Source organism: Erpetoichthys calabaricus, chromosome 12 (genome assembly GCF_900747795.2).
Source record: "Erpetoichthys calabaricus chromosome 12, fErpCal1.3, whole genome shotgun sequence".
In the NCBI taxonomy this organism is placed as follows: Eukaryota; Metazoa; Chordata; class Cladistia; order Polypteriformes; family Polypteridae; genus Erpetoichthys; species Erpetoichthys calabaricus.
This window is the reverse complement of record NC_041405.2, coordinates 38535328-38561926: the sequence shown is the minus strand read 5'-3', so window position 1 is coordinate 38561926 and position 26599 is coordinate 38535328. Positions and strand designations below refer to the sequence as shown.

Sequence of the window (26599 nt, the reverse complement as noted above, 5' to 3'; positions counted from 1 at the left end):
CAACTTGCGTCCATCAGCAAGAAATTAAATTTAACACGTTCTAGAACACACATATGAAAAGGCTACAGTGTGTATTTAAAGGGATTTTAGAAGGTATGGGTTTATATTACTTGAATTCTCAAATTATGTAGATTAGCAAGGTTTTTTAGATGTTTCTGATTTCGATATACATTATTTATTCATATAAATATATTCATATTAAATGCCAACAATGACAGTAACTCTTGTGTTATCCATTTTCAAACAGTATGAAAGTCTCACAATAAACAACTGCAACTTGCTAAACAAAATTAGACATTTGCAAACATAATTACAAACTTTAATATAAAGTGTATAGTTGTCAAGATTAATGCAAAGTGTTAACCTTGTAGTTGAACTCAAGAAAGTTAATACAGCAATTTCTACTGAAATTTCTGAATCTTTCATTACCTTAATATTATAGTGTTAGAAGGTGCCCTAATATGAACAAACACAAATAAAGAAGTAAAAAGCTTGCTACAATGAAATATATAGTATATATACATATATATATATATATACTGTATATAGTACACTGTATATATTTATGCAGAAAATGTTATTTTTAACATATATTTTGTATTGCTCACTAGGGCACCTGTTTGTCACCCTCTTACTTCAAGACAGGCTCGGCTGCTGGACAGTTACACTCTGGTTTTTTAACAGCTTTAGGCCTAAATGGCTGGTAGGTAGGGAGGTAGGGAGTATAACTGACTTAAATTTCATACCTAGAATATAATTATTTTTCACTGATCTTGTGTTTTTATTTCCCATGTGGTCAGATAATTGGTTTGTTGCTTGATTTGGATTTTGTATAATACAAATTTTACTCACTACTTACTTGCTATAATGATGGGAATGGGTTAGAGGGTGGGGTGTTTGACTTTAAATAACAGGTTTGCCAAGGCAGATTAATACACACATATACACATACAGTAATGCCTTATGCCAAATAAACCGTAATAAAGATACTAAAAATACTATCATCTTTGCTTCACAAGTAAAGCTCAGATTTCAATTCAGAACTCATTAGAGCTGTAGAGGTCACTACTCTGACATCATAAAAAATAATTCCAGAGGCAATTCAAAGTCGTAGAATGTAGATTCTTGCCTATCAGTGGAAAAACACAAGTCAAGATAGTTTGAGTGAACGGTTCACAAAAGGAAAGTATATATGAAAGCAGATTGTTCAAATGTGACCGAGGTGAAAAATATTGGTAGTCTGCATAAATTATTATTTGACAGAACAGTTTTCCAATAAATTTAGCAAGAATTCTAAAAGCCTTGTCTAAGAAGAATGTCTTTTTTATTTAACACAGAAGCTTAGGTAGGCTGTTATATGCTACAGTATGAGCAAAAAATATTTGCTATTCTAAAATTAAAAGTAACCAACAATAAATGATAAAACATGTCAAAAGATGCTAATTGCAACCTCATTCACAATGAAATTCTATTTAATGTATTCTTGAAAATCATGAATTCTCAATCTGGCTATAATAAAGCTATGAGGAAATTTAAGAACTTAGTAAAAAGCTTAGCTGTATACATATAATATTGGTTTAATATTAATCCTGAAGTGTTTCTACTTGCCACATAGTATTCTTGTGTTTTATTGAATGTTGTTTTGTGTTTTATCTCAACTTATATAACTGCAAACCCATAAAATTACCATCATGAAAATTCAAAACTGACCTATATTAAATACATTGAAATATTAATAGGTTAATAACTATTTCTTCATTAAATTTTGAGTCCTATGATATTTTTTATATGTTACGATTATACAGTATCCATTTTGATGTTTAAGAAGTTTTTAAAAATAATGTCTATTGATTTTGTTAGCTCCATCCAAATAATACAGTGATTAGTTTGGCCATTTGAGCAGATAGTGATCTTTATTAGACCTAAATCTACCAGCCTAACTGTCTTACAGAGGTGGGGAAAATGTAACTTTTCTACATGGGGGGAGCTACGATACATTGCTGAAATGTATATATATATAAAGCAAAATTGACTCACTCACTCACTCACACACATTCAAGAAAAATACAATTTCTTTTTAGTTCAAATTTGGTCAGATGGTACATCTAGGGCATTAGGAATCTGGTAAGAAAGGACATTTCAATATATCATTATTTAGGGGTAAAATCTTCCCTGCACATAACCCCAAATGCTTTGACGTATATAATTATAATTTGGTGTTGAGGAAAATTAGCCAACAGATGTTTTATATTTGTCGGTTAATTTTTTTTTGTTGAAATTTATTACTATTATGCTAACTTACATTATTGTGTTGCACTTAGATGAGGCTTTATTCAAACAAAGGACACAGCAGAAACAATTGACGGGCCACGTGAATAGCACCACTATCCAATAGGGTAGACAGATGGCTGAAGAGGAGCTGGTGTCCTGGACAGGAAAAAGAGAAAGTTCAGTGAAGCTAAGGAAGATGCAAAGCTCAGTGATTAACAAGTGATGCTCTTTGCTATTGGCCTCTTCCTTCTCATCTCAGCTATCCATTCCACCCCGTCGATTTTCAGCCTCGAGTCACAGCACTGCAGTCTCCAAGGCAGACCTAAAATAACCCAATTCACACCTTGGCTCTTTGATTATGACACATAAATAGAAAACTAACCCAACATTGGTCTTAGATAGTGGCACTTACATTTCTAATGAGGAAGCCACAGAAGTTGTGTTGTGGCACTAGAAGGTACTGCTTTGAACCATTCACTGTTAGTGTGAATATATTAGTGTAACACTTAGGGTACCAGCACTTATGTATATCTATCTACTTCAAGCACTGATTTGCATATGCACTTACATCAGCAGACTTTAAAGGGAGACTACATACAACTGATGAAAAATATTCTGTATCTGAGTGAATGGTGTAAACAAATGAAAATCATAAACATCTAATAATGATAATAATATATATTCATATTTCATATTATTCCTACTGATTACTTGTTTCAGTTCAAACGAATACACTTTCCTGTAGAATTCTGTTTGGCAGTGACCATCAACAAAAGCAAAGTCACTAGCAGAAATAGATCTAATGCTGGAACATCTTACTGTTGGAAAACTGTGCATAACATTTTCTGCAGTGTCCTAATAATATTATTATTACTTACTATTTGACAGATGATGCCTATAAAGATGATTTACAACATATGAGATACGATTTGTTGCAGTTCTTTTGTTTTTCCAGTGGGCAGACAGGCAGGTGAAGTGGCTTGCTCATGGTCACACAGTGTCCGTAGCAGGATTTTAGTTAGTTACGTAGTACTTCTGATACACCCAATTAACCAATAACACTATAACTGATTCATATCGTCTTACAGAAGTTCTCGGGTGAAGCCAGGTAACACAACTAGTACTGAAAAATGCATGTCCCCATTATTGTGTGACAAAATTGAATTCCTAGGTAAATAGCATACAGAAACTTTAAAACACGGAAAAAAACATTACACCTCAGTTAAAAAACAAATTGTAGGATGTCTTTTTGTGCATTACAATTGTGTTCAAATAACTGAAACCATACATCTTCTATAAATGTTGTTCAAATTATGCCTCTTTAACAAAAAGATGAAAATCATGTTATTTTAGCATTATATTAAAGTTGTTTTAATTGCTTATGATAATTATCTGTAAATTGAATAATTTGTCATGTGCTGTGCTGGGAATGAATATGTTTGGAAGAAAAGGGTTATATGCTGCATGATCTACTAATCATTGTTAAAAATGTTAAAATTACTTCATCGTTTGTTGTTCTGGAACTGTTTATTAATTTCAGTCAAAACTTGCAAGTATTTGCCTACTGATACAGATTGATACAGATTTTTAAATACGTGCCCACAAAATACTGGATTAAATTTAAGCAGATTGATTGATTGGAACTGTGCTGCAGGACAATGCAATGTAGATTACATAGGTAAATGTTATACTTTTCAGCATATGGGATGTCAAACATATGATAGTTTTCTTCCTTTGTTAAATAAGATTGATTCACATTTTTAAACAAAACTACAATTTCCATATTTACTTTTGTGAAAGCATGTTACTTTGACCAAAGTTCTAAAATTTACTCTTTTTTAAAAAAATATAGGGCTGATGTGCAGATTCCACGCACCTACCTGACCTGATGTTCAAAAAAAAAATTTTATTGCAATTAATCGCATGGTTAAAATTTTCAATTGAAATTAACTGCATATTAATTACAATATTCCCTTCAAACATATTGATATGTTTCTATCAAGCAGAAATGACTCAATGATTAATTTCTAATCCAAAATTCCCTATTCATAATAAATTATTCCATTTAGTTTATTGAACAGTATTGCGTAACAGAAACAACACTAAATACAACCTGGGGATTGTTATAATATTTGGAGAAAACAGTACATATGGTTTGAATTGCTGTGCTAAAAGACAACATAGAACAATCATTAACAATTACACAAGCAATTAAATATTAAAAACAGAAACATAAAATCACGGTTCAGCTTTTGTGCACAGTTAACGCTGTTAGAGCTCAGGTTGTGCTTAACTGCTTGATACACCCAAGTCAACTCCACATCTGTTATATGGAGAGGAGGAGTCATTAATTAGATTGAAAAGGTGTATAAATGAGGCTTTTAAATAGCAAAGGATAGACTACAAAAAAACACATATGTATCTGTTAGGAGTATTTATTTTAATGTTTCAAATTGCACAATGTTATTGAATGTATTATTTATGAATTATGAAATAAGTCTAACTATCATAACCTTAAGCCCAAAGTGGATGGAAATATTAGAATAATCAATTTGCCCAGAATATTGCCTAATTGTATTTAACATTACAGTATAAATATAGGCTGATGTAGACTGTTAATGTAGGCTGCATTAAGTAAGCTATAATTAAACAACAACATACCATGTTTGCTTTAGGGGAAGTGTGGATGAAATATAAGGAATTGTGCTATGCCAGTCTGCGTCATCTGATTTTTAGCTGCTCGGACATGGGTAGCATCTACAGTGTGTTGTTTCAGGTCACATATCCCTCAATGGGTGATCAAAAAAGCTTTAGAGCAAAAGCATTCTTCGCTAGGCACAGGGCTGACCCGCTGACATTCTATCTCCCAATCAGATCTCTTTTACTGGTGGACTAGCAGAGATCACAGTGTGTACCGTCTAGTTGTGGATGTTCTGCTATACTGTGTAATGTGACTTTTTTTTTGTTTATATTTTTTTAATATCAATGTGTAAATGAAGCATAATGGCAAGGATAATAAAAACTCTAATGTGTAATCTCACTCAGCCCACGGTGCTTGTCTATCTTCTATGTTAGTGTAACTGGTTTGATTTTAATTGTTCTTATGCTATTCACTGCACTTTGAAGAGCTTGTGTACTGTATAATATGAAATGATGTGCATGAATATATGGGACTAATTAAGTCCCTTATTGATTGAATATGGTATGCAGCATTTTTTGTTCCAATATGGGATTATCCCATATTATAAGAGACCAGTGGCAACTCTACTAGTGTGTGTGGATGAAGATCATTATCAGAAAAGTAATATAGGAAAGGATCAAGTGCCAGTGACCCACTACTAGTATTAATTGTCTTGAATTCATCTGCTGCTGCTTCATTAACAACATGTGAAGCATGGCCAAATTAACCTGATTAAATTAACACATTTAAGGGTTACATTAAAAAAATCAATATCAGAAATTGTTAACGTGTTAATCACATGTGTCAGTGGCGATTAATCAGCATATCTAACAAAAATCTGTTCCATATCATTTATACTTTTTGATAAATATAATAGCTGCACCCAGGAAAGTGGACAAATTCAAATGAGAAATGACATATAGAAGAAACAACACTTGACTATGACACAACTCTTAAATAAGAGCAACAGAACTACATGTTCTTAGTATCATTTAAGCCCTACATAATTAGTGGCACAAGATATCATGCATTATGACAGAGTGACACTATTGTCAAATGGCATCTTGTGGCACATTCAAAAAAATGTTGATCAGCATTTCCCTTTCCATGAAATTCATTGCTTTAACGGTACACTATTTGAAGAATGTCATCCAGGTTGCACCATAGACCCCCGGAGACATTTATGGTCGTCAACGCAATTTGGGAAATGGGAGTCATCGCTAAAAATGAACTAACATTAGTTTATGGCTGATCAAGCCTTTTGAACCCAAAACCACTCAGTGAGAATTCACTAGCAGTGAGTTGCCAATGGGAAACATCATATGAAATACCTGTAATGGAGTCTAATATTTATAGACCATTGGCCACTGTTATCAACAATGTCACATCCACATGTCTAGCTTATGTTCCAAATTACATTCACTACTAGACATCACAAAAATCTTATATCAGACATAGTCAATAAGCCTCCTGATATCTCAATGAAAAAACTGAAAAAAGTTATCACTTTTTCTGGTATGACTACTGTACATCATTCTATTGAAGGCTGAGTGCAAAATTCACATGCTCAGCTAATCAATTTGCATAGCTGGCCTTGCTTTAAGACAAGTTAAACCACAAAATTAGACTTAATTCTACAGTGAAATAAAGATTCCTAAAAAAAATAATCTTATACACTGATGTTATAGTTTTATAAAACATTTATATTTCTGCCCTTGTTTTTTAAACATATTACATAATATATATTCAAATGTTTGAAGATGGTTAGCTGGTACTTTCAAGTTATCCTTTTCAAGACTTGTGAAGATACACAATTTTTGAGAAGTATTTTGTTTGCTAAAAATGGTGGTCTGGTTATTGAGCCATGAAATTTCAAAAGCTAATATTTATGTAATTTTCATAAATAAATGCATTATGTCAAATAAGATCGGCACTACTAGAATTTGTGGTAGTTCTTATATTCAGATTGTGAAATGCATGTACTTAACATCTTGACCTTCACAGGCTTCTACAATAATTTTCATGTGTTTGTTAAGTAGCTTATTTGGAGGTTGTTAGAGAATGTCAATTGCTGCTGTCTTCTGTTGTAAGTGTGTATTCATATTTTATTTGTATGAGCTTCACCAAATCAAATTTCATGAACCTAACATTGTTATGACAATAAGCTAAAGTATTAGGGAGGCTGGGTAGCTGTAATTTAATGGAGAAGTTATATTTTAGTTTCAATTTGTTTTGTGTTATACTTAGTATTTTAAACTTAGTGGAAGTATTGTATTTGGTCAACTACAACTCAGTAGTCCATAGTATGATATTCACCAAGCCATTGCATGGCATGGACACAGCAAGGCCTATCCCTTAGTTACAAGTGTTGTACTCTGGAACCATGCATCTACAAGTTTCTCAATGGACTATTCTTCAATTACAATACAATACAATACAATTTATTTTTGTAAAGCCCAAAATCACACAAGGAGTGCCGCAATGGGCTTTAACAGACCCTGCCTTTCGACAGCCCCCCAGGCTTGACTGTCTAGGAAGATCAAGGAAAAACACCCAAAAAAACCCTTTTAGGGAAAAAAATGTAAAAAACTTTGGGAAAGGCAATTCAAAGAGAGACCCCTTTCCAGGTAGGTTGGGCATGCAGTGGGTGTCAAAAAAAGGGGATAAATACAATACAATACACAGAACAGAACACAAGTAATCCTCAATACAGTATAATAGTGCAATGGAAATATTACAAGTACAGAGCAGAATTCAACAGTAGATGATATTACATAATATGATTTGGACTTGTTTAGAGTCCTGGAGACCTCATACATCAATCTGCCTCGCCTTATTTGCCATTCCACAGCTTAGACAGCGCTGGGCCAGCCAATCCAATGAAAGGACCCATCTACCCAACGATTCCTACGATCCTCCATCAGAGATGACTTTACCATAGGCAGGCAGAACAGCTTGGCAAGTGGGCAGTGGCACCAAGTGCCACATTTGAGTACTGAGAAGAGAAACAGAATAGGTGAGGGTTAGTAACAAATTATCATATTACTTACGTTTTAGTGCTAATGACTAATAACAGAGATGCAGTCTGTACAGTTAATCAGCAGCTTTAGTCAGGGTATGCTAAACTGAAGAAGTGAGTCTTCAGCCAGGATTTGAAAGCTGAGCAATTACCTACTGCTTAAACATTTTGGGATAATACAGCCTTGCATTATATGAAAAAAACTTTTAAACCTGATCTCCTCAACTGCCTCTCCACATTTAAGAGCTTTTCCCAGATTACCTTGTTTTGGTTTAGCAACATCTGCCCAACTAAAACTAAATTTAATAATTTTGATTTTTCAATATGCGCTTTGCCAAAACACAGGGAAAATAAACACTATGTATTAGCTGGATATTATTAACAAAAGAGTGAGGAACAAACCAGTGTAACAAACCAGTATTCAAAGACAGGAAAACCTAACCAGAAAAGACAGCACATACAAAGTATTTTATGTTTAAATATCTCCAAACCTGGATGTCGCCCATCACACAGCACCGGCTTATAAAGTATTACTTACAGTAAATGACTTCATGATGAGTATCTTCCGTAAACTGTGTCACCCTACACTGGCATGTCATGGCAATGGGACCACAAAGTGGCGATTTCCATGGAAAATGAAGTAGCCATAGAGTAAAAAACAAACGTAATGCAAATGAAATTTAATCTAGCTTTCCAAATCTAAAACAGAAAAACTAACAACAAATTTGAATTCTCTGAATTTCAAAACCCTGTTGTAAACTATAACTGATCATAAGACAAGATTAAAAAAAATAACAAAATATCAAAATCATGAAGCATTATTGTCAAAAAATAATTTAATCCTACTACATACCTGCCTGCTGAATTTCTTTTATTTCTGATAGTCTTTATTAGGAAACACACTCACATATTTTTTAGACAGCTGAAAATAAACAGCAAAAAAAAAAAACATTTAAATGGGAGATGCCATCGTAAAAAGTATTACATGACTCCTTAGTGGCAACCAAAAATGAAGTCTTAGGGGTAAACACTGTATTTATTAAGTTTTGTGCCCAAGCCAAGTGCTGCCTACAGCTCTCAGTACAATTCAGTTACAAGGAAGACATGAGCACACAGGTACAGGCTCCCATCAGTTAGAGCTCAAAGCTTCCCTTGTGTACAAGAAGCTGAATTATATTCATAGAGCTACAACATAATCCACTATAGAACAAATTTGGTATGATTCCAAAATTTCTGTATCATTTTCAGGTTCAGAACAACACAAGGGCTTAATAGTAGTGCTGCTGCCTTGCAACAAGGAGACCAGAATTCACATCCTGAGTTCCTCCTACATGTAGTTTGCATATTCTATCCATGTCAGGATGCTCCTGTTTCATCCAAAAACATACAGGTTAAATGAATTGGTGTTGTTAAACTGGTCCTAGTGTGTGTGTTCATCCTGTGATGGACTGGCACCCTCTCTAGCTTCCCAGCATCCCTTTTCTGGATAAGCAAGTTAAAAAAAATAGATATTACTTACAGTACTTAGGCAATCGGTAATTTCTTAACAAAAGATCAAGTTTTCAAAAACTTACCAGATAGTCTAGTATTCCTTTATAAAAAGTCTAGAGTAAATGGCAATTATGAAGCTACATCATCAAGAGCTAGTATACAATATATCAAAATATTCTAAAACATCTCTTTCTAAATCAAAAATTTCTTTCATATCAACAGCTGCCGGAAATTCTCACTGGAAACTATTGGTTCATGTTCATCATTAAACTGAACATCATCAAGTTGACACAATAAAGCATCAATCAGCCTTTAGGGTCTATTCACACTTGAATGTTATAAATCTCATGTGTAGGTTTCAACATTTTTCAATCATTTTATGTCATTTTGCAAGGAATTTTCACACGTTTCAGGCGCTTTTCAGGTATTTTTGAGCATGTTTCATTTTTCCTGCATTTTCAAAGAAGGGTTTTACAAGGAAAATATGATTGACATAATTTCCCTTTTGTAGTTTCTGAGGTATTGTTATGTTGTGAAGTGATTGTTGTATTTCCAGAATGTCCTTTATGACTTCAGTGCTTTCAATCCTAGCAATTACAATACTGAAGAGCAGATGTTGTCTTCATTGTGCAAATACTGGTTGCACCCTGTTTGGCAGCAAAGGGAGTCTAGAGTGCAATTCTGGCCTCTCTATGAAGTAGGCAGCATTCTGAAAAATTCCAGGATTACACACCGGTGTCAATAAGCAGTATTAGTAATAAGTAGTGATATGTGAAAAACATCGTTATATTATTATGCAAAAATCACCTGGTGCTTTCAGTGCAACATCATGAAAACATGTGCTTCGGTCATCTAGTAACAGATATAGAGGAACTGGTTATCATAAACAGTGGTAATCAACTAAAAAGAATTGAACTTAATTTTATATGCCTAGTTTAGGGTCACTGGAAGCCAGTGTTTAGCGCAGCTGCACTGGGTGTAAGGTAAGATGTACATGTGGTACACCGATCAGGTAAGAGCGTGCTTTGTGCAGTCTAGTAGCTGAAATGTTTTAATAAAGTAGCTAAATACTTTATAAATACATTTTGAAATAGTGTGATCTGATGGCACAGAGGTAAGTGTTCACCCGGGGACTAGGATTAGGGTTGGATGCTATTTACTTCACAAAGGACTAAATGTATTTTATTAATTGAGAAGTATCAGTAACATATTTTGGGAAATCAGTTTTAAAACAGGTAATAATACTCAGTTTAATATGCTTAATAATACTGATCAATCCAAAATGCAACGGCACATGCAAATCCCACATGGTGCTGTGAGGAAGAGCTTTGCGCTACAACTCTTACCTATGTGTTAAAACATCTGTACTAAAGTTTAACCTGATTAAAACAAAATGTATACCTATAACTTTGGTTGAATTCTTGTAAGTTGTAGTTTCAAGGAGCTGATTCATTCAGGTTGAAACATTCACTTCTTATAAAAACACTTCCAAAAACTCTGTTTTGTTTTCTTTTACCAGTGTTTTATGAGCATTACCACTGATTTTAATGGAACAAGTATCTGGCTAAAAACACCTGAAAACTGCTGTATGCAGGAGATTTGTAAACTACTCGCTGCTAAAATGCTTATATGGCAAATAACATTTTGAAGCGGTTTGGGACCATTATGCTAGAATAACACTTACTGTATGTACTTCTTTTGGAAAATAAGAAATTATAAACTTGAACTGTCTTAAAAAGAATGCCCATTTAGCCTTTCCTTTGTTAGCAAGGAAAACATGTGATTTACGTACGGTATCTTCTTTCTCGCTACTGTCCTCCAGTACAAACGAGTACCATTTCAGTCCAGCACAGTCGCCCTCTGGAGTAAAGGAATTGCTTCAACCTTTGTTGCGGCCACACCCTTCCAGCTTTGGGCTCTGGCTATGGGTTGCTGGCCCAGTCAAGCTGTAGCGTAGTGAGAGAAGAGCATTTAGTTAAAGAGTTACATGGATTTTTATAGGGAGGCATAGATGTTGTGTCACTGGCTTCTTTGGTGCACATAAGCCCATCCTCTCGGTTGATCTCTGGTGCAAAGTACTGTCCATCAGTGTTACCCACCCTGGATTTATAGTCCTTTGTTCAGAATTGAATCCATCTCAAGCCTTTGAATGATATGTCCCTAGCTGCTACATGGTCTGGAATCGATCATCTGATCACATAAGGCTGCATTCCAAAGGGAGGCCCAGTCAGGCAACATGAGACTTTTAGCTGGTGATAAGAGTGTGTGGCCACAGTTTGCCAAGCCAGGACTTGGATTCCAGCATGGTAAAATGGATGAGGCTAATCTGTCCTACACTGTGTTACTAGACCAGTCCAGCTTATTACTGATGCGGACTTCCAACTCTTGTAGTGGTGTACCACCCCACACATTTGCTCATTAAATAGTGAATTTGATACAGAAAAAGTTAATAACCAGTTCCTTAGTTTAGCTGATGTTGCATTGCAGACAAAACATAGCAGTAAGGAAAATAATGAGATGGTCCCTATTCAAAAGTTTGCATACCCTTAGTTCTTACTACTGTTTATTGCCCCCTTTAGCATCAGTGATGGCATGCAGTCTTTTGTGATAGTTGTGTATGAGGCCCTTGATTTTCTCAGGTGGAAGAGCTATTCATTCTTCTTGACAAAAAGCCTCCAGGTCCTGTAAGTTCTTGGTTTGTCTTGCATGAACTGCACGTTTGTAATCTTCCCAAAGTGGCTTAATGAAATTGAGATCATGAGACTGTAAGGGTTACTCCAGCACCTTCACTTTTTTCTGTTGTAGCCACCAAAGACTCAACCTGGTCTCGTGTTTTGGATCATTGTCATGTTGGAAGATCCAAGTGCGTCTCATGTGCGGCTCCCGGACTGATGAATGCAAATTGTCCAGTAAAATGCTGCATTCAATTTTCATTAAGTTACTTGTGCCGCTTTTGCTCACCCCCAGAACATCAGAGATCCACCCCATTGCTTTACAGTAGGGATGGTGTACATTTCGTCATGGGCCTTGATGTATCCTCTCCAAACACAGTGTTTATGGTTGTGACCATAATGTTAAATTTTGGTCTCATAACTCCAAAGTTTTGAGGCTTATCTAGATGCTGTTTGGCATAGTGTAAGTGGGCTGTTTTGTGGTATTGGCACAGCAGAAGCATTTTTTCTAGCAACTTAACCGCGCAGACCATTTTTGTTCAAGTACCTCCTTATTGTGCATCTTGTTTGCAGAGCAGCCTATATCTCAGCTGAAGTGGCTTGTGGGTTTTTACTGGCAGCTTGACAAATGATCCTGGCAGTTGTGGCTGAAATCTCAGTTGGTCTACCTGACTGTGGCTTGGTAACAACAGAACCCCTAACTTTCCACTTTTTTATCAGAGTCTGAACACTACTTACAGGCATTTTCAGATCTCTGATTTACTGATTTATACAAATCCTTTTCTCGCAGGTGCTTTGATAGTTCTTTTGCTTTCCCCCATGGCTTGGTATTCAGCAATGTCAGTGCAGCTCTGCCTGAATTTAAATCGACTATTTATACACAGGCACTGATTACAATCAAAGAGGTTACAGGTGTGAACACTCTCCTTTAATTACCCTTAATTTGAACCTGTGTGTGTCACTCCCTAATTAGAAGAAAGATTTCCGCATGGTTACTTATATTTTCCAAATAATGACCAATACTTCACAGATTCTGAGAGGGTATGTAAACTTAAGAGTGTAACTACACATCAGCATGGAGTATAAATTTTGAAAAACAACACTACAAAAGTGCAGCCACTCTCAGTCTACCTAAAAGGCTATTGACCCCCTTTATAGCCTTTATTCCACTCTTATCCTAATTCTGTGTTATGGGGGGTATTTTTCGTACGTCACATAAATTATCTGAGATCAGGTGCCTCATCTTGGAAAAATTAATGCCGGTGACACTCATCCGGGATAGGTCGGTTTTTCAAACGCAGCCGTGTATTAGATTAGTCGAGCTGGATCTAATCATCCGAGATGAATGCGCGCACCCACGCTGAGTGAAAAGCCCATATATATTGAGTCTAGAAAACACGATCAGCAAGTCTTTGATAGGCTGTAACAAAATGACGAAAGAACGGGCGCATTTTTTTTTCACACACGAGGTGCAAGACCTTTTATTCGAAGGACATGAGGAATTTCAAGATTTAATATGCACAATGGGTAACACTGCAAAAACATCCCAGACCAGAAAAGACGGCTGGCAAAAAGTGGCCAACAAATTAAACACTAAGTAGTGTGCATTGTACTTACTGAATGCAGCGTTTCATTTCCTATGTGTCAGATTAATTATTATTTAATATGTTATAATTCCAGATCAAATGTGAGCACAAGGAGAACATGGGAACAGGTTAAAGTGAAGTACAAGAATATACTTCAAACTGGTACATATTAGTATATAACTATTTAAAGAATTGTTGACGTAAATAATCATATATAATATAAAAAACATTAATTTTAAAGCTAATAAAAAGGCAGACAAGCAAAAAACAGGTGGAGGTCCACGCGGTCCAGACCAAACCCCTGCAGAAGAGTTGGCTCTCCAGCAAAATGCCCATCGCCCTGTTTCTGAGGGAATTCCAGGGGGAAGCTCCTCCTCAGAACCAGTGGCAGGATGCAGTGGTCACTTCATTTCAGGTAAAGGATGGTCATTGCATATATTTGTCCTCCATGTGTGCCATAGGTATTTTCCATATACCCCTCTTTTTTGTTGGGTCAGTTGTAGGGAATGTCATATCCCTTGAACCTGTGCCTGACCAATGAGATATTGACCAAGGTCAAATATTTGATGAGACACACTGTGTCTGATTATTCATCAGGAGGAGAGGTACATTTTCCAAATAATGTTTCATCAAACTCTACTGTGATCAGTCCCATGTGCCCCAATCACATTTGGAAATCCTGGTAATGAGAATGTTAGGCTGATTGAGATTCTTTATGGAACTGTGGGTGTTTTCGCCTGTGTATTGCCTATCTGCAATGGCATGAAACGCCTCTTTTATTGTCTGCACACGCAGGTGTCCAGGAAACACTATGAAAACCGAAGGAAATATTTCAGAGCCAAACAGACTTTACGAATTGCCTGGCAAACTGCACTTTTAGTTAGATTTTCCGCATCGCCTACAGTATATAAAAAAGTGCCGCTTGTAAAAAACCTCAAAGCAATGCATACTGTCTGTGTGGTTGTGAGAGCCCGACTTCGCCTAGTTTGACGTCGAATATAAGGTGCTAATAAATCTTTGAGGTACAATATTCCCCCTTGGCTAAAGCGGTATCTTTCGAAAAGAATTTCCTCCAGGAGCAATAAAGGATCTTGCCAATCGCGCAAAACCCTCTCTATATGAAATTCTCTTCGTATAATTTGCACACCAATATCAATTGGTCGCTTATTCATGAACAGCGAAGCCATGACTGGATGACTTCCAGGCACCGTCACTGATTACGTGTGTAAACTAATCCTTGTTTACGTAGAACAAACCTGCTCCGAGCAGGTTTGAGGATTAGGATGTGTTGCTATGACAACACTTCCAGCAAGAGTTTCGAAAAACCAACAGATCCAGGATCAGGCCAAATCGTCACCAATTTCATCCGGCTAAACGACTAAGCCACGTACGAAAAATACCTCCCAGAAGGTTTCTGATAACAAGGTGTTTTGAACCTTGTGAAATTAGAGTGAACTGTGCTCTTATTTTGTGGCCAGTTAAGCATCCACTTAAAAGATAGGTGAGAACTCTTTGAATCTGTACACAACTTTGTGGTACTGTTTACTTAAAAAAGTGTGGACAGCATTGATAGGAGATCCTGAAAACAAGAAACAAGAAAGGAAAACACATAAATAAATAGAAGATATCAATGAATAAAAACATTTTATCATATTAATAAAAATAACTCCAAAGCTCATTTGGTAATGACCTATGCTTAGGAAACTCCAAATGTGAAACTTTCTATGCATAAAAGTCATCATACTAAGGTTTTTTGAGTTTTAGTGAGTTTACACAATAAAGTGGGGCAATTTGGGGAAATATATGAAAAGATCACTTTGTGAAAAATGTTTTAAACATGAAGCTAACATTTTTGCCAGAATTTGCCTTCATATTTGTGAATAAAAGTCCAAAGTAATGAGAGACAGAATTTCTTAAAGACAGATTTGATTTGCCTTTTTTCTTCCAAATAAATTGGGGTATCAAATAGAATTACGTTTTTTTTTTTAGTATGAACTAAGTCAATATCTGTGTATATATATATATATAAAATCCAACGTCTGTCTATCTGTCTTGTCTGCTTTTCACGAGAGAACTACTTAATGTATTTAGACTGGGTTTCTTTCTATAATTTGCTTGAACAATCCGGTTGATTTTGCAACTTTTCTCATCGCGCTAAGTGTCATAGTTTGCTTGTGGTAGTGATTTATTTGTGCGAATCCGAGAAACAAACAGCGGGCCTAGGAGAGGTGGGAGAGGCCCTTCTCACTCACGCGCCAGCCACAGGGTATTCTCCGCTTAGCTAGCAAGAGAACTACTTAACTGATTTAGATCGGGTTTCTTTCTATAATTTGTTTGAACATTCCGGTTGATTTTGCGACTTCTCTCATCATGCTAAGAATCATAGTTTGCTTGCAGGAGCATTATATTCGCGCTAATCTGAGACAGAGGCTGCAGGCCAAGGGGAGGGGGAAGTGTGACGTCAGGAGTAGGGAGCCGGGCAAGGCCCTCCTCACAGTACTGTTTCACTGTTACACAGGTGGAGTCGCGGGTGAGAACTAGTTTTATATGAAATGTTTCCTCTGTAAACCCACAAGAGTCTATATAAAATAATTCTGTGCAGACAAAGCTGAATTAATTTCTTTATGACTGTGTGAAATATTACATTTACAGATCTTAGTAAAGAAGATTATAGCAAATAATTTATACTTGTGTAGATGAACTACTAGGTAATATCTAGTTTATACAGATTAATAATAGAAGAATTTGCAATTTTTTTGCAGTAAAAATTTGACTACTTCCAGAACACAGATTTAATTTGATTTTAACTGTTATCATTTGTGACTTAGATTTCAACTAATATACCAGGGAGCACAATCACTCCAAAGAGTTAAAGTTCGTTTCAATTTAACTTATTTATTTATTTAAATTCGATTAATAACAGTAATAATCATAACAATGATACATTATTTATATGGTGCCTTTCCATTTATATTTTTTAATAAAATCAAACAACAACAAATAAAACACACACATTAAAGCTTCTGGTTTAGATAAATGGAGTTGCTGCTGTCAATAATAGGGATGCAGGTGGCAGCAACTAAGGTCAGGTTTATACACTGTTCAAAAAAAATAAGGGAATACTTAATCATCACAATCTAACACCAAGTCAGTTAACCTTCAGGGATCTCAGTCTGTCCAGTTAGGGAGATTAAGTGATTGTGAATCAACTTTCATCTGCTTTAGTACATATGAAAGTAATAACAGGTGCACTGGAGAGGCAACAGCAAGACAATCCCAAAAAGGGAATGGTTTTGCAGGTGGTGGCCACATAAGGTCGCTCTCTGCTTATCTTTTCTGACTGATTTTTCTCTACATTTTGAATTTTTCTATTGTCTTTGTCACTACTGGTAGCATAAGGTAATACCTGCATCCGATACAGGTTGCACAGGTAGTACAGCTCCTCCAGGATGGCATATCCCAATGTGCCGTCAGAAGAAGGTTTGTTGTGTCTCTAATCTCATCCATGCCATTGTCTGGCCCACACATCCCCCAACTCATCTTGTGTAACAGCCTATCTCCTGGTATCTCCTCCATGTTCTCGAGATTGGCATCTCATTTGCATTTGAGCTGACGTTGCAATTAGAAACCATGCAGGTTTGATGCATTTGTTCACATTGTAGTTTGCCAGTTACTGTAAGTCATTCATCCATTTTTTCCATTTCTGAATATGCTTGACTTCCACTTTTTCATCCCATCCACATTTTCTTTGCACAAGTCACTTCAGAGAAGCTTGCAGGCAGTATAGCTGTTGCTAATAATTAGACGGGATCATAAACTGAACTGACAACAGATATTATACCTTTCCTTGAATGGGCTTATTTTGTAGCTTTATCTGAAATTTGAAACTATGCGTTTCAGTGCACTGTGTGTTGCCCAGGGCACATTCTGTTGGGAGCAAACTATGGCTTAAGTCAATCCTTTTGTTCAAAGGCTCTGACTTCTTCAAGAATAGACAATAAGACTGCTCTGCTGTTACTGAACCACTTGATCAGGTGGAATCCACCTCTGAAGCACAGAGCTTGGAGATCTTTTGCCACTTTTATTGCTTGTTCTTCTGTTGCAACAGACTTTAAGCAGTCATCAACATAGAAATTATTGAGCAATGTTCACTGCTTCCTCAGGAAATATGTCTCTTGCATCTTCAGCTGTTCTATGCAAAGCATAAGAAGTACAACTGTGTGAAGAAGTAGCACCAAAAAAAGGTTCTGCCATTTTAAATTCTTCCAAGTCTTTATTTATATTATCTTCAGGCCATAAAAAGCAAAGAAGATAAGTGTCTTATCTGGAATTTTAAGTTGGTGGAACATTGATTTAATGTCTGCCATATATGCCACTGGTTCATGTCTAAATCTTCTTAGGACACTAATGAGTGTGTTAGTTAGGTTGGGGCCTTTCAGTAGATGTTTATTAAGAGAAGTCCTGTGATAGGTGGCAATCAAAAACCACTTGAATCTTATTTTTCTTTGGATGATACACACCATGATATGGAATGTACCACACCCTGGCTTCGTTACAATTCAGGCTTTCTTTTTGTACCTCGATGAAGTAACTCTTCTCAATGTCTTTCATGAAAGTCTTTGTGTAAATCTGAATTTGTGTTTAGTTTTAGTTAGTTAGTTTTCTTTTGAGTCCAATTTCACACTGTTCTGCAATACAGTGATTGATTGCCATTTTAAGTGTTCATCTTTTAAAATGGCAAATTTAAACAGTAGTGGCTCCCTACCAGTCCTGCGGACTCTGAGACTATGTGCATGAACTTGATGTCCTCCTGCGACATTTCTTCTTTCTCTTCATAACTGCGCTCTGGAAAATCTGAATTGTACTCTTGGTGCAACATTTCTTCTATCTCTGTTGACTGAATGTTTAAGAAGTTTACCACTGTGTTTTGCGAGGTCATCAATTTCTTTTTATGGTTCACCAACCATCCATACAAGTGCAGTCTTCACAGCATGAAGTCCATTTCCTCTGCTCGGTATGATTTGCCACAGCTCGAAGACTTTGGTGTTGTTGATATCTATTAAAAAAATCTTTAAATGGTAGACAAGATAAGATCGTCCACTACAATGTCCTCCACCCATTGTCGATTTCCTCTGTCCACTGGAATTGTGACCTGCAGGTACACCTTTGGGAAATCAATATATGCATTATCATTGAGTCTTGACCTGCAAATCTGATAAAATATTGCTCTTAGTCAGCCTTAGTTATGATTCTTGAATCAGTATAACAATTTCTCATTATTCTGAGGAATAATTAGGTTCTTCTTCCATGAAGGTTTAACTCTCTCTGAAGATTTTCAGTACAAATTGTTACTGTGCTACCAGAGTCTATAAAGGCATATGTTTCTACATATCTTTTGCACTTCTTATATTTTACCTTAACAAGGACCACACATACTACATATTCTTCTCTGGCCCCAGTAAGTGCACAGATTCCCCTCTCATTTTCCTCATTAGTAGATGTAGTTTTAGTGGATGCAGCTTTACAGGATGTAGCTCCATGTTCTTTTTTGATATGTAGGATGTCTGGTTGCTGCGGGGAACATACATGGCATTTCATTTTTTCTTGTAAGTTTTTACCAAGATGCCCCTGTTTGAGACACCAAAAGCATAAACCTTTAGATTTCAAAAAGCCAATTCTGACTTTGTATGGCGATTCTTTGATTTTACTACATTCAACAAGAATGTGCTTGTCCCTGCAAAATACACAATGTTTTGTAATTACACAGACAGCTGTCACAGTCTTTTTGACCAGGGTGTCATGAGTCCCCTTTTCAGCAGCTTTGGTAAAACCAGTAGCAAATATGCTTCTTGTTATGCCACTCTTCAGAGTAAACTTTCTCTTGTTTTCTTTTCTTTTTTCTCCTGTGTGTGTGTGCAGCTTCCAAGTAAAGTGTGCAGAATAATATCTGCCTCTCCATTTAAGAAATCAACAAAATCATGTACTATTCGGAGTTCGTTACCATAATACTTTTGAAATCAACAATTTTGAACAAGCTTTTGTGGCCACCCTCTAGTATATCGTTCAAGAAAATGCAGTTTGTCTCAGTCTTTTTCAAAAGCATTGTCCATAGCATAATCAAATGCCCTTATGAAAGGTATATACTGTATGTCAGAGGATCATCATCAAATATTGAAACTTATGTACATGGTGCTAATGGTTTCTCTTGCTGGACTAACAATGTAGCTTCTTCAGCTATTACATTTTGACCTTCCGTTTGGTTCTCCATGAACTGATGCAGATTGTTTCTGACACTCTGCGCATCATTGCCTGTGTTAAACATTGGTTGCTCCTTCTTTTCTGCTTTAAATGTCTCTGACTCTTGAAGCTTTTGAAAAATTCCATTGAGTTCTGACAGTTTAAGTGTGGCTGTCAGTGAAGGTGATGATGCTGCAGCATTTGGCTGTGATGGCAAGCAGCATTGTTTATTTTCGAGTGTGCACTTTAACTGCAAAACTTTATGGGGCTTTGGCTTTTGTGCCAACTTGATCTCTCAGTTGTAACTCACAAAGTTGATTTCATAACTGTTCATTAACTTAACTTAGGTTCACGACTAAGAATTTTGTTTGTTTCATGAAGTCATGCCATTCTTCTAACACTGATTCAAAATCTTAGATTTGGGTATAAAATACTGACATTGCTTTTTATGTGCATTGTCTTTAGTCATTAAAGATAATATCCTTTCATTCATTGCTTCAGATTCACCATGTTTATTGCAAAAGTCTGCTTCAAACAGCTTTGTTATCGTGGAACAATTTGCAGGATCACCTTTAAGGCTTTCAATTTCAGACATAAGATCAGATAAAGCTGATCGTGCCTTTTCTTTATATGATCCTTAAGAATATTTAATTGATCCACATTTGAATCTGTAATCTGATTGCTCCCTTTCACTTCCCTCGGGATTCGTTTGGACATCTTTAAAACTGCACAAGTAACTGAACAGCATTTCCAGGCAACAGCTTTGCAACAGCATAAACGTCTGTGACGTTTATTTACTTGGCAAAGGCATGTCAATATTCTTTATCCTAGGCCAGAAAAAATTGTCCACAATGCCTTTAAATTATATCACAGTCTCTTAATATGGATACAGCATCTTTGGCTTTCAGTTCTAATCATGCATACATTGAAGAGAAGAGCACAGTAACTCATTAGCTCAGTTCTTTTCCTTTTGTTGACAAAATTCTAAACACAAGTCTTCAGATGGTAGTTTCCAATTAAACATCCTCTTGATGGCAGTATTCTGACAAAAAATTGTAGCTGTGCTTGTCTAAAATTTCTGAGATTTTGCAGGTTTAGCTTACTTCATAGAACAACTCAAGTAATAGTGTGACACGTGTTCAAATAATTCCACAATCCAAATATTTTTGTTTTAAAAATTTTTGTAAAATTCAAAGCAAACAGTTCACACAAATATAGACAAATATTGTCATTCTGTCAAATATTCATATGCTCTTCAAAGGTTATAGAAAGATCAGGAGACAATCAAAATAGTCAGAAAAGTCTCCATGGGCACGATTGCACGACCGCGAGGAGTTGATGAGGTAATTGGGGCAAGTCGCATCTGCACGTGTGGTGCGATCGTTCTCAATTGCTTCATTGGCTTCCTGCGGCGTGTGATTAAGGTGCTGCGCACACGGAGATATATATTTATGGGCTGGCAGGATAGGGGGAAGGAAAACAAGGGGCGACCATGTGAGCATGAAGGAAGATGGGAGGTGTGCCGACCTCAGATGGTCTGGCTGCGCAGTGTGGCAGCAGCCAAGACGGGGGTCGGCAAAAACAAGTTTGTGCTATAGAGGCTCTGCTGGCAACGCCAGTGATGGGTGAGCCGGAGAGACAGAAGGTGGTGGGCTGCGATCGGGTGAGGAGAGAGACTGCATTTTAACCTCTATTTTAACAGATTTATTTATTATGGAGTTTATCCCCACGTTTCACTGGTTTTATTGATTTGCTATTTATTTGGGTATTGTATTTTTTGGAACACTGCACAATGGACATTTTTGGTTTTACTTTTGACTGTTTTAAATAAAAGCACTTGAGCACTTTCCACCATCCCCTGGCTTCAATGAAATTTGCAGCTTGTCTCGGTCATAACTATCGACGGTGTTGGTCCAACAGACTCCCATGTGGGGAGAGGGGATCTGGAGGGGATTGGCATCGTCACACTATTACACAGTACCCAGGTACATTACACAGTATTAAAAAAAAATAAAACAAGTACAACTTGGCTTGCAGTGTTATCCAGTAATATAGAAACAGTATGCACACATTTGAAAATAATAATGGTCCACATTATCTCCAGACATCAGACATGACTCCTTTTTTCGGCAAAAGTTCTTCTGTGTCATCATGTTCAACTTTATCGTCTGCTACAGTTTCAGTTTCAGAATGTTCTCTGTCCATTTTCACTGCTCAATACCTCCACTAATGCATGTACTCTGTTGCATGCATGTTTAGCGGTGTAGCAGTGAAAAAGGTCCCCCCTTAAACAGTTTCCCACTGTGCCACGTTCCGAACGTTGTTTAGGCTATTTAAACCAGTGTTGCGGTATAAGAAAAATGCATTTCATAACAAAAATAAAAAATGTTTTTCGGTATGAACTGGTATACCTCCCAGCACCAGCTCTTACAATACTTCTTCTATTCATTTATTATGAAAGGTATGTTTTTCAGAACAGTTGCGTTAAATGTCCAATCACAAATATAAAAGATACAAAGGTATAGGAGGCAATGAAAGAGTACAAAGGCTTAGAATTGAGAGTATTCAAGCTTGTGATCATTTGTGAGAGTGCCCAATGTAGCCCAACAGCAAAGTGACCCACCCATTGATGCAGGACAAAAGGAAGGAACCAGTGTAGATTTTCAATTTTTTTAATTTTCACACAAATGTTTACAAGCCAAAAACATATTCAACCATAATGTAATGATCTCTTAAGAGCATCATGATTGTTTGGTACCAATGTATACTAACAGACAAACAGCTCCTGTTTTGCTTAGAGACCCAAAATTAAATGTTTTCTATCTCTCTATTATAAAAAGAAATCCTGTCCCCTGTCCTGATAGTCTACGATACGTGATTTTTCTTGGAAGATAATTTAAAGACCCGCGAGACGAAAGAGACCTGCCACGGTGCGTCTCACGGGAACATTGAACAAGAGTCTTGCAAGACACACCCTACTTACAAGCAATATCAAAAAAAAAAACAAATCAGTAGTGTAAAGGCAGTCACGCAGCATACACAGCTCCAGGGCTCTCAGTGCATATAAAGTGTTTAAGGCCAATACGATAGAAATGAAATGAATAGGGTAGAAATAAAACATCGACGATTAAACGAAGAAGAAAGAAAAGCGCTGAGAAAAGAGACTCAAATGCGTTGGACAGAAAAAAGAGCAAAAAAGAATAATCGAGGTGCAAATTCAGAAAATAAGGAAAGTAATTATCAGCCCGGAACAAGAGGAATTGAAAAAAAAAGCACGTCCAATCCGGCTCTTAAATAAATGACAGTGAGTAAAATGACAAAGCAGAACTTCATAGAGATGTTTACAAACGTTGGCTCTAAACACAAGCAGAGCAGGGTAGAGACTATGAAACCAGGGAAATTAGAAAGGCTCCAAAAAAAAAAAAAAAAACGTTGGCGCTATACACATGTGGAGTAAGTTAAAGGATATGAAAGTAGGAAAATTAGAAAATATAAAAAAGTTAAGGTCGCAGTAGCGCAAACAAATAAACTGCCTCATTTAACTATGCACCAGTCTAACTTTGGTAACTGATATTCTTCTAACTTTGCACAGTTTTTGATAAGCGGATCAGGATGCATTTCACTGCGTGTTGTCCTGTATAACTATCCATGTGACAAATAAAGAATCTCGAGAATTTCAAAAACGGAGTTTACCGCACATGCATTTATTGGTTTCTTTGTTAATGTATATATATTTATCTGTCTGCTTATTTAAAAACCTAAATTTACCCCAGGAGTCAAAAACGTTCTGTCTAGCCCTTGTACAAAAACCTACAGAAAAGCTGGGGTATCACCTTGGTAACCCCATGTACTTTTGGAACTGTGAGAGGAAAATAGCACGACTTTACAGACAGGAGTCCAATGCAGAACTCTACTTACTTTGTTACTTTGTAAAAAAAAATTATTAACTGCTGATGATGTAGATCATTTTGTCTATGCTGAAATTCCAAACAGAGAAACCTATCCTGACCTCATTAAAAAAATTCAGCATATTGGGACTCGCAAGATTACAAATATTGTTTTTACAGAAGTTCTGAAATAAAAGTAAAACTAATGAAATAGCAACAATTCAAAGAAAAAACTATCTTGAAAGTGTGTATCCGGAAAACCAAATACTGGGGTTGGCGAGCGAAGCGAGCAGGGGGCGAAGCCCCCTAGTATACAAAGAAATATAAATGCATACAGCATACAAATACAAATGTATACACATGGGCCAGCTTTGAATTGGTATTTAACCTAAACTGCATGTCTTTGGGTATGTAGGATGAAAACTGGACTGTAACAGTGAGATCCTACACAATCATCAACACAGACCATGTCCGGTGGCAGGGGCAGGACTCATACCCAGGATTCTGGAGTCATGTGGCAGCACCACTATTCACTGTGCCACTTTACAACAATAAAAACATTTATTTATATAGCACATTGTCATACAAATAATGTAGCTCAAAGTGCTTTTCATGATGAATAAAGAGAAGAAAAAAAAGACAAAATAAGAATTAAAATAAGAGAACACTAATTAACATAGAATAAAGGTAAGGTCCAATGGCCAGGGAGGACAGAAAAAACAAAAAAACTCCAGATGGCTTGAAAAACAATAAAATCTGCAGGGGTTCCAGGCCATGAGACTACCCAGCCCCCTCAGGGCATTCTACCTAACATAAATGACCTCAATCAATCCTCATTGTATTCAGGGTTCTCATGGAAGGACTTGATGATGACGGTCACGTGGACTTCTGGTCTTTAATCCATCAATGTAGGGACATCACGGTGCTTTGATTAGGTGGTGGTGGCGCAGATCACCACCACAGAAAACTGGAAAAAGAACAGAAGAGAGAGTAAGGGTTAGTACGGATTTTGGAGCCACTTTAGAACATCATCATCATTATTATTATTATTATTATTATTATTATTATTATTATTATTGCAATCAAATAGAATAACAAGAATGATATTAGCCCCCGAAGCACTGTTTACAATGCAGCAACTGTCAATGTTTGTGTCAGGAAAATGTGGAAGTCACTAAGCATTGTGCTGTGGTAGCCCACAATAACACAAGGGTCACATCAATTGTGCATGTCAGACGCTGACATTTTACCCTCTCGTACACAAGGAACTGAAAAAATATCACAAAATAAGTGCACAAAGATATACGCTTCTACTGTCCCAACTGCAACATCAGGCTGAGCATTGGTGGCTGATTTAAAGCATGTCACATGAAGGATGTTCACTAAATCTGCATCAGTACAGCAGTGGACACTAGATATACCTTCATACAGTATTTACAGTATTTACTGTATTTTGATGTTTTGGTATGTATGTACCTGCTACACATAAGTAACATTTTTTATTGTTGAGAAAAATGTAATGTTTCTGACTAATTTTTCTGGAGGTAAGCATAACAATAAGGAGGTTAAATAATGTTTAATATAGCTCTTTACCTAGACTTTATCCCTTCTAGTTTCACAAAGGAGTGGATTTTTGGTTTTCTTGAGCTTTTCTAATTAGTTCATGATCTATTTTAAAGATGTGATGCCAAGGACATACAGTGAGCAACACACGTGACAAGGTGAGTGAACCACAGCACATGAACGTACAAGCCCACCTTATCGCAGCCTGCAGATGAAGCTGTGACCCATTCAGCAGGTTGCCATGAGGACAGAGTGTAAATGGAGTGGCAGAAGCAGTGTAGACAACTGAGACTGGGATTGGGCGTCATTGACATTGCTCCAAACATCCAGCCCTGCCCAGTTCTGCAGACTGCAGTGAGGAGTATTTGAAATGACTGCTTAGGTGAGTGGGTGTTAGCACCTGCAGCACACGTTTGAAAATCATCCCACATTCTCCACATATGACAATGATCCTAAAGAAATTGTTCCTTAAGACTTCCTGATAGATAGATAGATAGATAGATAGATAGATAGATAGATAGATAGATAGATAGATAGATAGATAGATAGATAGATAGATAGATAGATAGATAGATAGATAGATAGATAGATAGATAGATAGATAGATAGATAGATAGATAGATACTTTATTAATCCCAAGGGGAAATTCACATACTCCAGCAGCAGCATACTGATACAAAAAACAATATTAAATTAAAGATTGATAATAATGCAGGTAAAAACAGACAATAACTTTGTATGATGTTAACGTTTACACCCCCGGGTGGAATTGAAGAGTCGCATAGTTTGGGGGAGGAACGATCTCCTCAGTCTGTCAGTGGAGCAGGATAGATAGATAGATAGATTTAAATTTTAGTATAGTCGGCAGGATAAAATACCGATAGATTGTTCTAACTATACACCAAAGATGACATTATCAAATGACGCATAATAATCTATTGTTTAAGTCTAATTTAAATTATGGTGTATTCTTTTATCTAACCTCTTAACTCATTTAACAATATGGTGTCAAGGTGGAGGCACATCTGTGAATCCAAACGTCTTGATTGGATATAGACCTTAATTTGCATCTTGGAATCTGCAGATGGTATTCAAGCTAAATGTTTGAGAATGAAAGCTTGCACATCAGCTTCTTTTCCATTTTTAAACGCAGAATTTACACCTTCATGTTTAGAAATTGTGTGATGGGTGAA

General features: G+C 36.4%; 2 protein-coding genes across 2 annotated transcripts in view; one reads left to right on the top strand and one right to left on the bottom strand.

Moving 5' to 3' along the window:
• LOC114662093 (monocarboxylate transporter 8-like) overlaps positions 1–26599 on the bottom strand; it is a 1225996-nt gene that overhangs the window by 188957 nt on the left and 1010440 nt on the right. The gene's annotated exons all lie outside the window — the stretch shown is intronic.
• LOC114663066 (actin-binding protein WASF3-like) overlaps positions 1–26599 on the top strand; it is a 129086-nt gene that overhangs the window by 774 nt on the left and 101713 nt on the right. The gene's annotated exons all lie outside the window — the stretch shown is intronic.